This window comes from Salvelinus namaycush, unplaced genomic scaffold, assembly GCF_016432855.1.
Source record: "Salvelinus namaycush isolate Seneca unplaced genomic scaffold, SaNama_1.0 Scaffold292, whole genome shotgun sequence".
NCBI lineage: Eukaryota > Metazoa > Chordata > Actinopteri > Salmoniformes > Salmonidae > Salvelinus > Salvelinus namaycush.
In genome coordinates this window covers 72,725-90,905 of record NW_024059808.1, presented here as the reverse complement: position 1 = coordinate 90,905, position 18,181 = coordinate 72,725, and positions in this window count along the sequence as shown.

The following is an 18,181-nucleotide window of genomic DNA, read 5'->3' as shown; positions in this document are numbered from 1 at the left end:
TTAGATAGCTAGAAGTAGAAAAACTCTTCCCACATTGATTACAGCTATAAGGTTTCTCTCCTGTGTGTGTTCTCCGGTGTACAGTCAGAGAGCCAGATGTAGAAAAACTCTTCCCACATTGATTACAGCTATATGATTTCTCTCCAGTGTGTGTTCTCCGGTGTTTTGTTAGAGAGCCAGATGTAGAAAAACTCTTCCCACATTGATTACAGCTATATGGTTTCTCTCCTGTGTGTATACTCTGGTGTAGAGTCAGCTGGCTAGATTTAGCAAAACTCTTCCCACATTGATCACAGCTATATGGTTTCTCTCCTGTGTGTGTTCTCTGGTGTCCAGTCAGACTGCTAGATGAAACAAAACTCTTCCCACATTGATCACAGCTATATGGTTTCTCTCCTGTGTGTGTTCTCTGGTGTGCAGTCAGATGGCTAGATTTAACAAAACTCTTCCCACATTGAGCACAGCCATATGGTTTCTCTCTTGTGTGATGTCTTTGATGTATTTTAAGTTTTACTGAATAGTTGAATCTTTTACCACAGTCAGAGCAGCAGTGGTAATATTTCTTCCATGTGGCTTTCTGCTGGTGTTTCTTGAGGAGTTCTGATCTGGAGAGACTCTTCTCTGCCTCGTCAGCATCATGATGTAGTTGAGACTCCCCAGAGGATCCACGATAGTCACATCTCTCTCCTGTGTGAACAACAATGTCAGACGGTTAAAGGCCCACAACAGCAGAAATCCACTGTTTATTTGAGGTAAAAGGTGATGCCCAGAGGTCTGTTAAATTATTTTACAATTGTCTTAAGACAGTCAAACCTAAGCAGTGTGCCAGACGACCTTTGATCGCCAAAAAAGGCCCCTTTCTGTATTTGCTAAAATTGCAGCACGAGGGCGATGCACACACAATTTGATTGCAGAAACACCTCCCCGCTAATGAGGAAACCACTAGTTATGGATGTAGTATATCTGGTAATGAGGAAACCACTAGTTATGGATGTAGTATATCTGGTAATGAGGAAACCACTAGTTATGGATGTAGTATATCTGGTAATGAGGAAACCACTAGTTATGGATGTAGTATATCTGCCTGGAACAAAAATGGTCAGAGAAGATTTTAGTTTTCCACAATGTATTCTGAATATTACAGCGCACTATCAACGCAAGATCAGGAGTGCTACTCAAGGAAACTCACATTAAGCTCTGTGTCTATTCACTAATTCACCACCGTGGGGGAAAACGCAGGGGAGTTCTCATAGGCTGACGGCAAAAATAGCCTCCATTTACAGGTTGCTTTTAATATTTCAGGTGAAACATGGAAACTAAAATGTCTTTGTCATGACATTTCATAACCTGATCACCAGATAATTTTGTGAATAATCCCAATAGGCTACTCTGTAATGTGTTTTCATTCTAAATGTCCTGAATATAGGAAAATAGCTGTGTGTGTTGTACAATAGCCTATCCATCAAGGAACAGTTCTCTACACATTATGAGCTAAGTATCTCTGTATCCAAACAGACTAACGAGACCCTACTGTAAATCAAGCAGACAATAACATTATAAACATCAATTTGTTAGGGATGTTGGATCCAACGTGGAGCACGGCATAACTGTCTTTACCAGAGTAATGAATAAAGTAGCACTTTGGTTGTTGTTGCATGTCGTGATGTTTGTCACTTGACTGTCATTCAGAAAATTATTTCCTGGATCACTTGATGATAGTTGAACATGTGACTATAACAAAACAGCTACAGTATTAAGTGTAATTATTGAAAAACCACGTTAATGACAGTATCCATTTGGGTGTTGTCAATAAAGTTAAGGGGACTTTCGGTTAGAACCATTGGATTTATCAAATTCTGAAATTATTTAGGATTTCTGTGCCCATGAAAACTGTTTTCCCAGCGTAACATAAGGAGACACTAAATGTGACATAGTTAGAGAGCATTTCAGAGATCTGAATACAAAAAACTGTCCCACAGCAAGATCCAGTATTTAAGTTGAAGTTCATCATATGACAAGCGTATGTTATGACTATAACTACTGTTCCCTGAAGGAGGGAAACTAGGTACAACATACTATTAAATCCACATGTTATGACTATAACTACTGTTCCCTAAAGGAGGGAAACTAGGTACAACATACTATTAAATCCACATGATATGACTATAACTTCTGTTCCCTGAAGGATGGAAACTAGGTACAACATACTATTAAATCCACGCCTTCCTGGAATCCCCGTCTTCCACAGGTGATGAGCGTGAGGCTCGGATTTATTCCTTCAATTTAATACCGCTCTTCACTGACCCAGGAAGGGGTGGGGCCAATCAGGTGTTGTACCTCGTTTCCCTCCTTCAGGGAACAGTAATTATAGTCAAAGTTACACTCCCTTTCAGACGGTCAACTTCGGTACAACATACTATGGGGAAATAGATTCATTCCCCATGCCGACCCAAACGGATACTAAATGAAACCGCCCATGGCAGATCACCCAGACCTGACCCCGCAAGATGCGTCAGTTTTGTCAATTTATTCATTGTCTTTCGTTTGAAACACTCCTGTCAATGTTGGGTAAGGACGCACACCTGATTACACATATAGAAGTAGGATTAGTCTACCTGGCCTGCGTGCAAATGTAGGCCTATAAAATGTGCCTATTTGGGGATGTCTGATAGTATTTCAGATTGTCTTAACGCACCAGCACTAATGAGTTGTGGAGCTTCTAAAAAAAAAAAAAAATATTCAGCTTCTCCAACTCATTTTTTTCTTCACCTCAAACAGCAAGTAAAGAAAGTCTTATTAGAATCCATTACGAATGACATTAGTTGCTCAAAGTATTTGTAAATTATTTCCAGCTCTCGCCCTTTCGATAACCACTCAGTATTAAAGGGAAAAATGTAATGCTTTGATCCAGTGGAAATGCCATAAAATACCTGATTACTTCTTATCCTTTGCACAAATAGACGACAGCTGTGTCTGTCCAGAACTCACTGGCGCGGGAAACTGGGGGCCCAGAATATTTTATACAATGTTGCAAGTTTCGGAGGACCCAGTTGATAGTTGATAGAATGTTTCAAGTTCGTTGTACACAGGCCATGTGCAGCCAATGGGATTTATAGGATATTTATTTTAAAAATCTGGATATTTTTTACCTGCAAGCTGCAAATGTTTTTATTTGTTGTTGTTTTTTATTTTTTACATCGTTGGCAATGGCAATAAAAGTTACCTTTAGATTTGTATAATTTTCATTTAGATAGAATGTAGATTAATCACAGATAATGATGTTGAGATACAAATACTATTATAATTATTATTACTATTATAAATTAAATGAAACTGTTCCAGTAAAATGTGAATATGAAAATCACAACTGGCACCAGATCAGTAGAAATGGTCAGAGAAATTGGCACCAAATGGAAAAGGTTGCTGACTGCTGGTGTAGCCTATTACCAGAAACTATAGGAGCATAACGACTGCTGGTGTAGCCTATTACCAGAAACTATAGGAGCATAACGACTGCTGGTGTAGCCTATTACCAGAAACTATAGGAGCATAACATCAGAATTTACGAAGGCAAGCAGCAGCGGAAGGAGTAGGCTAAGGAAGAGGTTTTTTTTTCTGATGGTCATCTTGTTTCAGGGGGGGTCATCAACAGCCCATAATGACAAAGTGAAAACAGGTAAAAAACAGAAATACCTTATTTACCCAACTATTCAGACCCTTTGCTATGAGACCATTTATTGGCTTTATGTAGGCATTTTTTTTTACATAGTTGGCAATAAAAGTTACTTTTAGATTTGTATAATTTTCCATTTAGATAGAATGTAGATTAATCACAGACAATGATTTTGAGATACTATTATCAATGAAATGAAACTGTTCCATGAAAATGTGAATATTAAAATCATAACTGGCAGTATAAATGGTATAAATGGTAAGATAAATTTGCACCCCAAATGTAGGTTAATTCAGCTAATTCATTCTGTTGTGGCGATTCAGAAGATTACAAGACAAAGTCATGGGGGAGTTTTATGTAAATATAGTGTTTTGTTTTTCCCGCCTTTTTTTATTTGTAAAAGTAGTTTAACAGGAAGATTGGTAAGTTTTATTTTTTGTTTATAGGGTTGAAATGAAATGATACTAAATTACTTTAGAAAAAAATGTGGGCGTTGACTTGCTCAGATAAAAACGATGACGTAAAGAGCCCTTGTTGAAACACTGTGCGTTGTTTAAAACGGTGAGAAATCGCAGAATGGTGATTTTACTAAATGACTGAAGAGTTTGACTGTGTGATATTAGGTGGCTTCTTGTGTAAATATTTTCCGTCTGGAGTTTTTAGCCTATTACCAGCAACGTCAGAATTTACGATGGCCAGCAGGACGAGGTGGTTCAGGAAGAGTTTATTCTCTTCTGGTTGGGCTATATTGATGTAATGGCATGAAAATAAATTGGCTGAATATTATACAATGACTTATCAACAGCTCTAACAATTTGACCCCCACAGGAAATCTTCACTGGCAATTGTAGAATATTCTATATATCCTAGAAACCTGGATAAACTATCATTATGACATCATGGATGGATTCTAGAATATACTATATAGCCTAGAAACCTGGTTAAACTATCATTGACATCATGGATGAATTCTAGAATATACTATATAGCCTAGAAATCTGGTTAAACTATCATTGTGACATCATGGATGAATTCTAGAATATACTATATAGCCTAGAAATCTGGTTAAACTATCATTATGACATCATGGATGGCCAGTCCTTGTATTCATAGTGTAGTGAATTCAGGGGGTAGCCCTGAGCTTAACTCAAACCTGGGTCCAGCGACTGTCAAGCCAACACCTTATAACTGTTACACCAAGATGTCAGAACTTCTTGAAGAGGTCCCTAGGTTTTGGGTTAAGGTTGATACAATAGCTTTCTCTATGAATTTGAGAGTGGTTACATTTCTCCAGACCCCATCCCTCAGCTGTTTACCAAACCAAGTCTCTGGGCAGCCATTTTGTTGCTGTTTAAATCCTAGGTTGTCCCTTTAAAAAAAGCCACACAACAATCAATCAACCAACCTGCAGTTGAAACAATAACAAAGCTGTAATTCCACCACTGTTTTGGTAATAAGATGCTGGATGGGGCTGGAGAAATGTAACTACTCTCAAATTCATAGACAGACCAATGGATGCAAGTACTGACCATCCATGATATCAACATTATAGTTTTAACCATGTTGAGGCTATACAGTGTTGGTTTACATTGTTTCTTGACATTGGAGTAAGAAAAGCTTATTTGGGGTTCTGATAGGGTACAACAGTTGAACTAAGCTCATGAGCCATGTGTTATATTGTTCAAGAATCAATGGCTTTAAATAAATAATTTAAAAGTCCAAATATGGATGTAGCAATTGCAGATTTCCCATTTAACACCAAACATCAGTTCAACAACTGCAGAGTTTGTGCCTCTGTATTTAAGACAGTACTTACTAGTGTTAACCAGGGCACGTTCATCGTTAGAACTATTGGATGCCTTAACATGCCTTTGGGAAACCGAGCCCAGATATCCATTTTCCTCCTCCTCATTTTTCGATGTAACAGTCATCTCCCCCTCCTCCTCTTTCACTCCAAAAACTACATCCTCCTCTCCTTTTACTGTAACATCCTCCTCCTCTTTCACTCTGAACGCGTCTTCCTCTTCTTTCACTGTAACAGCCTCATCCTCTACTTGTTTTTGTATTGTAACATCCTTCTCTTCCTCCTCCGCTTTCACTTCTTTAGCAGGAGAGTAGCTTAGTGACCTCATGGTCAGGGATGTTAGCTAGCTCGGCTAATGCTAACTTAACCAGCCCGCTAGCTGACCAAAAACAACAAAGTAAATATGAAATTAAATCGGATAATTAACTAGACAACAGAAGTGGGTTTAAAACAAAGTGACTAATATACGCTACAGCGTCTAAAGAGCTTTATTGTTTAGGCTATTTTGTCTGGCAAGCTACCGAGGTGTCTGGCTACCTGTTGCTGCTGTTGAAAGAAGCGTTCCGTCCACTAGATTATACGTCACACTAACAGCATTGCCTTAAAGTCGCAGACCACTATCTGTTGACTGGAGTGGGTAGCGCAGTTGAGTAAAACGTATATTTAAAATGTGCAGACAAGTTCAATGTAGGAGGCATGAGTTTTTGGTCCCGGGGATAGAAATGTATAAAGTTGACATTACATCATAAAATCCACCTTTTACGTCGTACATTAGCAATTTATGTTTTAGTAACCACTGTTGTTGGTTTGGTGTCAAATAAGCCTCTTCATATGTTATTTGACTAATCTCAGTGTTCCATGTGGGTTTTATGCTAAAGTTCACTCTTTCAAGTTGGTAGCTAACTGGAAAATCTAATCAAATCAAAAATCAGATGTTATTGCGTGTGTAGCGAAATGCTTGTGCTTCTAGTTCTGATAGTGCAGTAATATCTAACAAGTAATCTAACAATTCCCCAACAACTACCGAATACACACAAATCTAAAGGGGTGCATAAGAATGTGTACATATAAGTATATGGATGAGCGATGGCCGAGCGGCAGTGGCGGACTGGCCGTCGGGAGCACCAGGACATTTCCCGGTGGCCTGAGGGTCGTTTTGGCCTGCCGTGAATAGTCAATTAACCAGCGATAATATGCAAGCAGGAATGAGTTGACGGAGAATCCACGCATCAGGCGCGACTCTCACTATCTCGCTGCAGTGTCCCTGTGCAAAAATTACATCAGGTCTCTCCGAGACACACATAGCAACCGCCTACTGCTTCTCTACCGATAACATTTTAGACAAGTCACATGGCGAAATGGACGGTCAGAAAAGGAAAGATGGAGCAGAGAGGGAGAGAATAAAAAAAGAGAAAGGCCCTTGCCACAGACGCAGCCAAATTCTGCAAAATAAGCAACATATTCGCCAGTAAGGGACCAGGTCAATCAAAAACACACACACGACACCAAACATGGCTAGCTAAGTAGCATAGCTAGTAATAGTGACACAATGGCCGGTAGGCTAAACAGTTTGCACATCTTCGTGGAGGAATTATATCATAGCAATGAGTGCAACATAGCGAAGGCAATATGTTTCAACTAATAGCAAACCTAGACTATGGACTTGCCGGCATTCGGTCATGACTCATTGTACATTAATACAGCTCTGGGAAAAATGAACAGACTACTCCAAATTAACAGACCACTCTCAATTTTTTCCAGGGCTGTATTAATGTAGCCTACTGATACAGTACTGATAGTATGATAATAGAGTATTTTCTTTGCAAAGGTGGAGAAGGAAGCAGCAGCAGCACTAGAGCTTCAGGTGCTCCTGCAGAACTGGAGATGGTGGTCAGTTCAGTCAGACTCAGAGCAGGAACCTTCAGGTACAACTTCAGAGCACAAACCTAAACATGGAGGCTATGATGTTAGATTAACATGTGCTTTATTTATGAGATTATCAGTAGGACTGTAATCGGGAGGCATACAATCGATGACTGCACAAGCAAAACAAGTTTAAATGTAGGTTATTTACCAAGTTAATCTCATTCTTGTCATGCCTGCTCCCGCTCTTCCTCCCTCTGGTGCTTGAGGGCGCCAGACTCCCCAACATTACGCACTCAGCCACTTTCAGTACGCACACCTGCCTATCCCCGTCATGCGCATCAGCGCTCATTGGACTCATATGGACTCAATTACTTGTGTAATTTCCTTCCCTATATCTGTCTGTTTCCTAGCTCTGTTCCCTGCTTCGGGATTGTTTGTCACATGTCCTTGTTTATCCGTGTGCCTACACTGTTTCTGTCGTGTTCTTTGTCCGTTCCAGAATAAATGTTTGACCCCCGTACCTGCTTCTCCTGTCCAGCATCGGTTCTTACAATTCTGCAGAGCAACCAGATGTGCAGAGAGAGAGAGAGAGAGAGAGAGAGAGAGAGAGAGCGGTTCAGAGCCCAGTACAGGGAAAATAAAGGTACAGCGAAAGCACTGAAAATCCATTTGATTATTTTCCCGCCCTCAGTCAAAGGATTTTGACTTATTTTTTCACTACCACCCAAAACAACCCCTCAAAGAGTCATTCCCAATGTATTCCACTCCAAAGATGGCACAAACAGAAAATGGCTGACCTACAACGAAGTAACTCACTCCTTGTTCTGCTCAGTATGTCTTGCATTCACAAAACCTTCAGCCAGTGATAGTGCATTTGTCAAAGGAGGCTTGGAAACATGTCCATCAGAGAGTACAGGAACATGAGAGAAGCAAGACCCATAGAGAAAGTGCAGAAGCCTTTTTCCTCAGAGCCAGCAAAGCAGACATCCGTACCCTTCTGAGTGATAAGCAAATGTCAGTTCAACGAGACCAGGTCAGAAAGAGGAGGCATGTCATGGCACGTGTGATTGATGTATTTAAAGTTATTGGTAAATGTGGGCTTAGCTACAGAGGACACAGACACGAAGCTGCATATAACTTGGGAAACATGGCCGTCAATCATGACACGTTTCTTGAGCTTATATTGTTGCTAAGCAAATATGTCTGTCTACAAGAGCATGTTGGTGGAGCATTGAGAAAAGCAAGAAGCAGATGGGAAGTAAAGGAAGAGGGTCCTTGGTAACTATGACATCCAAAACAACAGCAAATAAAGTCATTGAAGTCATCAGAATGTTGATTCAGCAGACAATTGCTGTTAAAGTGAGAAAGGCAGGGATGTTCTCAATACAAATGGACACAACACAGGATTTAACATCCAAAGACCAGTGTGCAGTAGTTCTGCGATATGTCACTGATGTTGTCCACCAGAGACTCATTGAGGTCATTGACTGTGAGTCATCGATTGGACAGTACTTTGTGGACCTGGTGAAACAGACCCTTGAGAAGATGGACATAGATATCAAACAGTGTGTTGGTAATGCAACAGACAGAGCAGCTAATATGCAGGGACAATACAGGGGCTTCTCTGCATCGCTCACAGGAGAGTCTCCTAACCAAGTACACATATGGTGTTACTCACATGTCCCCAACCTTGTGCTAACTGACACCACTGGGGTTGTTGTGGCAAGTGAATCCCTTTTCTCACTACTGAATGACATTGCAGTGTTCGTTCGAGATTCCAACAAGTGCATGAATCTATGGGAGGAAACCAGTGAGGACAATATATGACACATATGTATGAGGGCACAAGGCGAGAACCAGATGCAGACACAGGAGGCAGATGGATGGACACTTAGATGTTTATTGATCCAAAAAGGGAGAAGGCAAGAGAATGGTTGTGGACAGGCAAAAGGTCAAAACCAGTTCAGAGTCCAGGAGGTACAGAGTGGCAGGCAGGCTCGAGGTGAAGGCAGGAAGAATGGTCAGGCAGGCGGGTAAAGAGTCCAGAATACAGGCAAGGGTCAGAACCGGGAGGACTATAAAAAAGAGAATAGAGAAGGCATGGGCACGGGAAAAACCACGCTGGTTGACTTGGACATACAAGATGAACTGGCACAGAGAGACAGGAAACACAGGGATAAATACACCTGTTTTCAGCATATGGTTACCTCTCTCTCCCTCCATCTCTTCTTTAACAAGCAGCCATGTTGTTGCCATTCCACTAGGGACCTGTTTTCATCATTGTAAGTCTCTAGTCAATAACCGGTGCACTGGAATTATCCCTCTACACACGTACTGTACTGGAATTATCCCTCTACACATGTACTGCACTGGAATTATCCCTCTACACGTGTACTGCACTGGAATTATTCCCCTACACATGTACTGCACTGGAATTATCCAATTGGCTGGCAGAAACTTGCTGTTTTTTTTATTGGTCCATCAAAACTGTCTCAGTGATTTTTGTGATTGGTTACATTTCAGTCACATGTGCATAGGGGAGAGGTGGTGTCTGATGTCTGCAGGTCAATGCAACTGAGAAATATGATCCTTGTAATTATTCTGTGTGAATATCAGCAGTGGTAATGATTGTGAAATATTTTGTTCATTTCATAATTAATGATTTCTGAACAACCATTTTTTATTTAATGTCTATTAAGAGTATCTTATCAACTTTATTTCACTTGGTTATGTTTCATTTTAGAGAATATAACATGACGTCTAAGTAGCTGAATATGATTATGGATTAACAGTCTAACAGTTTGAAGGACACAATTCATGTTATTCTGGTTAAACAGTGAGAGTCTAGTTGATTATGGACTAACAGTCTAAAGGACACAACTCATGTTATTCTGGTTAAACAGAGAGAGACTAGTTGATAAAGGAGTGGGGATTTCTTTTACAATTAGGAAATAATATGTCATGTTTTACTCGTACCTCAGCCAGCATTGTGAATGGTTTCTGAGGCAGTGACATACTAGACCATGGCAGTAAATCTAATACGTAGGTGTTTTTAGTCTTGCATGAAAGGTGGTTGTGTGGTTATAAGTTACATCTCTGGCCATGCTGGCAGGGTCTGAATCAAACCCAATGTCCAGTGGGTTTGATCCGTTTGATCCATTTGTTTGTTTCAGTAGTTGAATCCTTTGACGTATTGTTGATTTCAAAATGTTTCATTTTCAACAAATGCACTGGGTTGGTTGAAAAGTGATACTAAACGTACATACCATGCACTATATTGACATAGTGGAAGATTTTTTATTTATATATATATAAAAGTTTTTATTATGTACAATGCCATTCCTACAAAACAAAACCATCAAAATTCCAAACAAACTAAAATATAGGCATTTTTAAATTCAAAACAAAAACCCAATAACAAAAACTCAGGGGAGCATCTTCCCTCCCCTTCATGCCTACAAACTACATCTCTAAAGCCCTACCTTCCCCTATCTCCCGTCCCTAATCTATCCCCTTAAAACATCTAAATTAACCCCAGCCCTAAACCTCCCTTCCACCTCTCCCGGACAGCATGCTGCCCCCATTCCTCTCCTCCCTCCCCCTCAAAGTTCCTTCCACCCTCCTCACTATCTCCTCCACCCCCCAATCTCTCCCTGTCTTTACCATGTCCTGCCTGGCTTCCCACAGCCCCCGTTTAAAGAGGCTTATGAGAAGTCAGAGCAGAAACCTGTCCCTGACCGTCCCACTCGCTCTCCCTACACCTCTCTCTACCCTAGCCCAAGTTAAAACAAAATTCCCTTTCACCCACCTAACAACAGCCGTGCCCATACTACTCCGGCAAAGGCACAGTCCCAAAAGGTGTCTCCTCCCCACCACAAGATGGTCTTGGACAGGTGGGGGATCGCGCCAAGCTATGCCTGTACATGACGAAACGTACCGGCAAGCACTTGTGGAGGCTCAACCAATTCAGATCCTTGAGCTTGTTGACCATACCTTACCTTAACTAAATCCCACCACTCTAACACCCCTTCACACATGGACCGGAGGCCTTCAATCCCACAAAACAAACCAGTAAAGGCTTCAATGAAAGCTCATCCAGCACATCCCAATCTTAATTTCCAGTACCCCCTACCGAAGAGGCAGACTGGTGACCTCATCTGCAGAAGCACCCCGTCGTGATCAGAAAATAAAACAGGCAACAGCTGCCTAGACAACTGACCCAAGGACCTAGACATAAAAATATAGTCAAGCCTCCGCTTGAGGTGGAACCAGTCATTGTCGGAGTAGTGTGCAGGCCTCCATCAACCAGACCATGGCAAGCCATTAGCCCGGTGATGGCGCCTGCACTGCTATCCTCCCTACCCCTAAATCTATATTAAAATCCCCCCCATCAACACTTGCCTATTTGTGGCGCCAGACAGTCCACCATCTCCTTCCTGTCTGCCGCCACCTGTGGCCCGTACACCCCCACTAATCTATATCTGCAATCCCTTAAGGTGACATCCACCCCCAAAACCCTCCCCTGCATAACCATAAAAAACTCAGCCTTTAGCCACACAAAATCCCTACCCCCGATGAGTGCAACCCACCTATAGCCCAAACCGACTCCTCTTTCCCACTCCCTCCTAAATCTGTTAACATCCCCTCCATCCCTCAGGTGAACCTCCTTTAAAAAACAAAAGTCAAAACCCACACCCTCTAAATAACTAAAAACCGCCCGCTTAACAAACTCCCTTAAACGCTTACATTTAAACTAACAAAAGTTACAGTAGGCTCCATGAAAAAAATTATAAAACAAAATCAAAAACAACCATCAACCAACTACTAACCCCCCCCCCAAAACAGGAGTCTCACTCGATGCTCCATCTACAGCGGCAGGGACGCCGTCTCTCCTCCCGATGTCCACCCGTCTTCCTCCATCTCACCAACCCAGGATGCAGCAAGGGTGTTTGGCTCACGAGTGCCCTGCATTCTGGGTTGACCACCAAACTCCTCCACTTCCCCAGCCCCGTATCTGGTTGGGTAGAGAGTAGGGAAGCCCGTGTCCCCAAACAGGAACTGCGACCCCCCCCCCCCCCCCCCTCAGTTGACCAGCCCTGAGCCGTGCTTGGTGTATCAAGCTCCACCAGGAGTTGAGGGGCTGGGGAAGCCAGCGAGGACACAGTTTCTCCCGCCCTCATTACTCGCTTGGCAACCCCCCATTCCCCCGTCCCTCTCGCTGTCTGTCAAGAGCCCTTCCTCTTACCTCTCTTCTTTGGTGATGGCGGTAACAGGGAGACACCACCCTCCCTCCCCGCAAGCTCCTCCACCATTCCCCCCATCTCTTCCACGAGGGCGCTCCACATTCTGCTGTCCCCCCACTCCCCCTCTGTATACAGTATATACATATGAGATGAGAAATACATAGACTAAGATACAGTAGAATAGGATAGAATACAGTATATACCAGGCTACCAACTGCCTAGCCAAGTTGTAGCTCAATCTTGGGTGCAATGTTCACGTTCCCGCACTGACTGACTGTGTGGAGGCTCATTGATTTAATGTTACGTTAGCCTACATGCTATACTAGCAAAAATTTTATAGCTGTCGACTATATTAGCCACGACTTACCGTTCTTTGTGCAGCTTCAAATGTCGAACAAAGTTGGAAGTTGTTGCTCCTCCGTCTGTAATTTTCTTCCCAGATGTTTTGCAAGTTGCAATCCGTTTTTTGTTGATACAGCGTAGTCTTTATATCCGAAAATAATAATTACTTAATTACATCAAGTGTTCCAATGGTAAAACGTTTGATTTAATTACATCAAGTGTTCCAATGGTAAAACGTTTGATTTAATTACATCAAGTGTTCCAATGGTAAAACGTTTGATTTAATTACATCAAGAGTCCCAATGGTAAAACGTTTGATTTAATTACATCAAGTGTTCCAATGGTAAAATGTTTGATTTAATTACATCAAGCGTCCCAATGGTAAAACGTTTGATTTAATAAAATGTCCATAATATCTACATTAATAGTGGAATGATCGTGTATCACAATATTCCTAAACATAAAAATATATTCTCGATCTTCTATTGTGTTATTGATTGAATGTTTGTTCATGTGTAACTCTGTCTTGTTGTTTTTGTCGCACTGCTTTGCTTTATCTTGGCCAGGTCACAGTTGTAAATGAGAACTTGTTCTAAACTGCCAACCTGGTTAAATAAAGGTGGGAAAAAAAAAAAAAATTAATTTAAAAAATGTAGGAGCAGTATAGACCTAGTCTGTTCATTATAGACATCTACATGATGTATTGTTACACCATGTAGGAGCAGTATAGACCTCGTCTGTTCATTATATACATCTACATGATGTATTGTTACACCATGTAGGAGCAGTATAGACCTAGTCTGTTCATTATATACATCTACATGATGTATTGTTACACCATGTAGGAGCAGTATAGACCTAGTCTGTTCATTATAGACATCTACATGATGTATTGTTACACCATGTAGGAGCAGTATAGACCTAGTCTGTTCATTATATACATCTACATGATGTATTGTTACACCATGTAGGAGCAGTATAGACCTAGTCTGTTCATTATATACATCTACATGATGTATTGTTACACCATGTAGGAGCAGTATAGACCTAGTCTGTTCATTATAGACATCTACATGATGTATTGTTACACCATGTAGGAGCAGTATAGACCTAGTCTGTTCATTATATACATCTACATGATGTATTGTTACACCATGTAGGAGCAGTATAGACCTAGTCTGTTCATTATATACATCTACATGATGTATTGTTACACCATGTAGGAGGAGTATAGACCTAGTCTGTTCATTATATACATCTACATGATCTATTGTTACACCATGTAGGAGCAGTATAGACCTAGTCTGTTCATTATATACATCTATATGATAAATTGTTACACCATGTAGGAGCAGTATAGACCTAGTCTGTTCATTATATACATCTACATGATGTATTGTTACACCATGTAGGAGCAGTATAGACCTACAGTAGCTAGCTACTTATTTAGATTTAGTTTGACTGAATAAAACTGCCTTAAATATGTTGTGGTAAACATTTTTTATTCGCACTAATCAATCAACACATTCCTGTCTTTGTATGTCTCAATATAATAGTATTATTTAATTAAATCCATTTAAAATAATCTTTGTCTGAAAATAAAATATGATCCTCAACTGCGTTTCCCACTCCAGTCAGCAGACGGCGATGTGCGTCTTTCAGGCGATGCTGCCAGCGTGACGTATAATCTAGTGGACGGGTCTTCATAAACAGCTCGTCAACCACCTCGGTAGCTTGCTAACCAACATAGCCGAAAGATTCAAGCTATTTATACGCTTTCGGTCTATATTAGCTACCGTGTTTTAGACACACTTCTGTCGTATCTACTTGTAAACCTATTTAATTTAATATTACGTTATTCTTTATTAGTCAGCTATAGTAGCTGGCTGGTTAAGTTAGCACTAGCCTAGTCGCTAATGATAGCTAGCTAGCTAACATCCCCGAACATGAGCTCCCTAAACTTCTCCCCTCCTGTTAAAGAAGAGGTCTGCTGGACGGAGAAAGAAGCTCTGGGGCTGAACATTGTCGTGAAAGAGGAGAAGGAAGAAGAGGATGTCACAGTAAAACAAGAAGTAGAGGTTGAGGCTGTTACAGTGAAAGAAGAAGAGAAAGACGTTTCAGTGAAAGAAGAGGATGACTGGTTCAGAGTGAAAGAGGAGGATGTTACAGTAAAAGACGAGGAGGAAGAGAAAGAGGAGGATGCGGTTTTTGGAGTGAAAGAGGAGGAGGGGGAGATTACTGTCACATTGAAGGAAGAGGAGGAGGTTGGAGATCTGTTTAACACCAGTAAGTACCGTTTCTGCAGTCGTTGAACCAATATGCAGTAAAGGGGTTCTACACTTTAATGTTGTTCTGTAGGAATGGCTGAAGCTACACTGTAACGTGTAGAACATCAAGAGTGGACCATCAACAAAACGTTAACAATTTATCAAATGCATCCAATGACAATGCCTGAAATACTGTAGTCCTCAATATCTCCTATTAGATTAGCCCAAGATGTAGTCTTAAAGGGGCAATCAGCAGTTGTTACATCCATTTTGGGACTTATACATTAATGACATATACCCATCTGTTTCCTGAAGAAATCACATATAAATGCCTCATGAGCTTAGTTCAACTGTCGTATCCCATCAGAACCCAAAATATACACTTTTTTATTCCAATGTTTGTCAGTAAATATAAACAAACTCTGTATTTCCTCAAAACATGGTTAAAACTATAATGTTGATATCATGGATGGTTGCTTTTCTCCAGCACCATCCCTCAGCTTTTTACCGAAACGGGCAGGGAGTACGCTTTGTTATTGTTTCTACTGCTGATTGCTGCCCCCGTTACTCCTCAAGGTCCAAGGACTGTATGTTATTTTCAGAGGTCAACTGGCTCTGGCAGCTAAAATAGTCAAATATTCCATCTAAATGTGAATCGATTCTCAATTGCGATACGTTTCTAGAAACATAAATTGCTGTACTTTCATATAAATTCAGAATAATTTCACTCAATACTTAAATATCACATCAAAATAATTTCACATCGTTTCAGGACTGCTGCTGAAAAACATCCCCACAGCATGATGCTGCCACCACCATGCTTCACTGTAGGGATGGTGCCAGGTTTCCTCCAGACGTGACTCTTGGCATTCAGGCTAATGAGTTCAATCTTGGTTTCATCAAGCCAGAGAATCTTGTTTCTCATGGTCTTAGAGTCTTAAGGTGCCTTTTGTCAAACTCCAAGCAGGCTGTCATATGCTTTATACTGAAGAGTGGCTTCTGTCTGGCCACTCTACCTTAAAGGTCTGATTGGTGGAGTGCTACAGAGATGTTTCTCCTTTTGGAAGGTTCTCCCATCTCCACAGAGGAACTCTGGAGCTCTGTCAGAGTGACCATCAGGTTTTTGGTCACCTCCCTGACCAAGGCCCTTCTCCCCCAATCGCTCAGTTTGGCCGGTTGACCAGCTCTAGGAAGAGTATTCCATTTATGAATGATGAAGGCCACTGTGTTCTTGGGGACCTTTAATGCTGCAGAATTATTTTTGGTACCCATCCCCAGATCTGTGCCTCGACACAATCCTGTCTCGGAGCTCTACGGACAATTCCTTCGACCTCATGGCTTGGTGTTTGCTCTGACATGCACTGTCAACTCTGGGACCTTATATAGACAGGTGTGTGCCTTCCAAATAATATCCAATCAATTGAATTTACCACAGGTGGACAACGAACAAGTTGTAGATACATCTCAAGGATGATTAATGGAAACAAGATGCACCTTAAAGCAATTTTGAGTCTCATAGCAAAGGGTCTGAATAGTTATGTAAATAAGGTATTTCTGTTTTTTTACCTGTTTTCACTTTGTCATTATGGGCTATTGATGACACCCCTCTGAAACAAGATAACCATCAGAGAAAAAAAAACTCTTCCTTAGCCTACTCCCGCTGCTGCTTGCCTTCGTAAATTCTGATGTTATGCTCCTAAAGTTTCTGGTAATAGACTACACCAGCAGTCGTTATGCTCCTATAGTTTCTGGTAATAGACTACACCAGTAGTCGTTATGCTCCTATAGTTTCTGGTAATAGACTACACCAGCAGTCGTTATGCTCCTATAGTTTCTGGTAATAGGCTACACCAGCAGTCGTTATGCTCCTATAGTTTCTGGTAATAGGCTACACCAGCAGTCGTTATGCTTCGATGGTTTCTGGTAATAGGCTACACCAGCAGTCATTATGCTCCTATAGTTTCTGGTAATAGACTACACCAGCAGTTGTTATGCTCCTATAGTTTCTGGTAATAGGCTACACCAGCAGTCGTGTAGCCTATTACCAGAAACTATAGGAGCATAACGAAACATTGTATCAACTATCAACTGGGTCGGCCCAAAACTCGAGATGGCAAGCTTGCAACATTGTATAAAATATTCTGGGCCTTCAGTTTCCCCTGCCAGTGAGTTCTCGACCGACACAGCTGTAGGCTATTTGTGAAAGGGATAAGAAGTAATCAGGTATTTTGACATTTCCACTGGATCAGCGCATTACGGTTTTCCCTTTTGTGCCGAGTGGTTATCGAAAGGGCTAGAACTGGTGGTGCTTTAAGACAATCTGAAATACTATGATATCCTCAAATGGGCACATTTATAGGCCTACATTTGCGCTCAGGCCAGGTAGACTAGTCCTACTTCTATATGCGTAATTAGGTGTGCGTCCTTACGCAACATTTACAGGAGTGTTTCAAACAAAAGACAATTAATAAATTGACAACTGGCACATCTTGCGGGGTAAGGTCTGGGTGGTCTGCCAGGGGCCGTTTCATTTAGTATCCGTTTGGGTCGTGTCGTGTCTTTACTATCATTAAATGAAGAGTTTTTTACTTTTGATAAAAGATTCTCTGTAATTAGTATTACACGATTAAACTGATTAATCATGTAACTGTAATTAATTAGGAAGTCGGGGCACCAAGGAAAATATTCAGACTACAAAGTTATAATTTTCCTAATATAACGTTTCAGATATTTTATATCTGATCAATTAGTCTTCGAATTAATGAATTATTTACTTTACCTCACGTTAGTCTCATTGCAAACGTCGTTAATTGTTGGTTATCTGCACAAACCCAGTCTTCACTATGAGTCATCCATACATCAATTGTCTTAAATCATTTATTTACTAACTAAGTAATTCACAGAAATGCATAAACAATCCGTTGATAGTTACAAGGAAATGATAACGGAGTTTCCCTGGTGGGATAAACCGGCATGGCGGCTTGTT